This window comes from Anser brachyrhynchus (assembly GCF_964034855.1).
Source record: "Anser brachyrhynchus genome assembly, chromosome: 22".
Classification (NCBI taxonomy): Eukaryota; Metazoa; Chordata; class Aves; order Anseriformes; family Anatidae; genus Anser; species Anser brachyrhynchus.
This window is the reverse complement of record NC_137715.1, coordinates 6,392,985-6,395,582: the sequence shown is the minus strand read 5'-3', so window position 1 is coordinate 6,395,582 and position 2,598 is coordinate 6,392,985.

The window sequence follows — 2,598 nt, the reverse complement described above, 5'->3', positions numbered from 1 at the left end:
ACTCCTCATTCTGCCAAGGATCCCAAAAGAACCTGCCTGTGTTCTGTAGTGTTGGGTGACAGAATTGTGAGTAGGCAGCAGGATCCTTCTGTTAGAATAATGAATAGTTCCCTTGACAAATGGGCCACACTGTGAAAGGTTTTTCTTGGAAATGGATGGCAATATCCAAAGCAGGAAAGGCTAAGGTCAATAAGCCACCATCCAAATGCTGCAGGGAATTAACTTAATACATGGAAAGATGTGTAAGGTAAGGAAAGGGAAAAGGAAGGAAGGTGTTGGTTGTCAGCTGCAGTGTGGAAAATTGAGAAGGAATGGGCTGGAAGTTTAGAGGAAGAAAACAGAAGGTTGAAAAGGGAATTAGCAGCCAAAGATACAGATGTTTTAGCTGTTGCAGAACAGCGCTTACATTAAGTCGAGGGATTTTCAATTTCTCATGCCACCATCCCACCAATGAGGCTGGAGGTGCAGAAGAAGCTGGGAGGGGACACAACCAGGTAAGATGTCCAGATTTGTTAGCCGGTGTGCAATGAGCCAAACTACACAAAAGGTCGAGAAATTGTTTATTTCAGAATTGCACAAGTCAGGGTACCCAGTGGTTTCCCACAAAGGCACACGCTGCACATCCTGCTCATGCTGAGATTCACTGGCATAGTCATCTTTGGAGCTCTTCTGGGATTTCGTGTGATTTTTCTCAGAAATGAACAACTCTATTCATCAATGCTGCTGTTGAGCCAAAGTCTGTTTATATGACAACATCCTGCTTCGCTCCTACAGACTCGCCACAAGCTCCTTGCCACCTGCCAAAGGATGTGTACAGCACAGCTCTGTACGGCACAGCAGAGCTCTGTGCCTACTCAGGTGAGCTGTCATGCAGATCCCAAACTTCTCCTTGAACAATCTGTTTCAGGCCACGACAGGCAGGAAAGTGGATTCACTGCTCCATGCAGTACATATTTTTGGAGAGAGAGAAAATGTTCACACTGCTTGGAGGGTTTGAAAGGAACAGTCAGGGTCTGCAGGGCTTAGCGTGCCATTCCTTTGGGTATTTGAGTCCTCCACCTTCACGATGTGCTGAGGGAGGTGTGGGGGAAGACAGCAAGATGGAGCTGGGTGCAGCCAAGCCAGACAAGGTGTTAGGAACAGTGATAGATGGGGCCAAAGCATCAGGGAAGCAAAGACTGCCAGGGGTGTGGCCTTGGGTAGTGTAGGGGGGTTTATGTGGCAAGGCTTTGGTAGCAGAGGGCTGCACGGATGGCTTCTGTTAGTAGAGCCCAGAAGCTGCCCCATGTTAGATAAGGGCCAGGTTCAGCCTGCTCCAAAGCAACCAGCCTCTGCCCAAAGCCAAGCCAATAAGTGATGTTGTTTGCCTCTGTGACAGCAGATGTAAAAAATAGAAAGAAAAAAAAAATGTTACACAACAGCAGCTGGGAGAGTGAGGAGTGAAAAACAGCCCCTACAGACAGTGAAGAAGGAGGGCAGTAGGTGCTCCATGAGCCAGAGCTGAATATCCCCTGCAGCCTGTGGAGAGGACCATGGTGGAGCAGGTTGTTTGCCTGCAGCCCATGGTGTACCATGTTGGAGCAGGTTTCCACACTGTAGCCCATGGAGAAGACCACAGTGGAGCAGGTGGATCTGACCTGAAGGAGGCTGTGGCCGGTGGAGAACCCCCGCTGGAGTAGACTCCAGGCTGGACCTGTCGCCTGTAAAGAGGAGTTCATGCAGGAGAAGGTGACCTGGCAGGAGCTGCTGCCAATGGGGGACCAATGTTGGAGCAGTGTGCTCCTGATGGATGGAACCCTGTGGTACAGACCCATATTGGAGCAGTTCTTGAAGAGCTGCTGCCTGTGGGAAGCCCACGCAGGATCAGTTAGGGAAGGACAGCAACACATGGGTGGGACCCCATTTTGGAGCAGAAGAATAGAGTGACCATGAAGTAGTGACAGAGGTGAAAGTGTTATTGACTGACCGCAGCCCCCATTTCCCCTTTCCCCTGTGTCGCTCAGGGAGAGGAGGTGGATGAGTGTGGATGGGGGGAAGGCGTTTTTAGTTTGTTTTCTTTGTTTCTCACATCTCTAGCTTGTTAGCAATAGGCAATAAATTTCTATAATCTCCATATGCTGAGACTGTTTTGCCTGTCACGACAATTACTGAGTCATCTCCCTGTCCTTATCTTAACCCTTGAGCCCTTTTCATTGTATTTCCCTTTGAAGAGCAGGAGTGAGAGAGTGGTTGTAGTGGAGCTCATTTGCCCACCTGAGTAAAACCACCATAAGTGGGTGCCTCCAGTGGCACATCACAGTGTGTGGAGGTGACCCACTGATCACACATCCTTTTCCCTGTTGACTCCCCACCCCTTGCCCTATGGAAGAGGTTGTCCTTGTCCCCTCTGGGCTTGTGGCATCCCACACCCCACTGGAGCTAGATTCCTGTTGCAAACGCTAGATTATCCCACCAGAACAGGACAAGGCCAGAGCCCCTGTACAGAGCCCCACTGTACAGAACAGCAGAGCTCTGTGGCTACTCAGGTGAGCTGCCATGCAGATCCCAAATTTCTCCATGAACGGTCTCCTTCTGTTTCGAGCCACAACAATCAGGAAA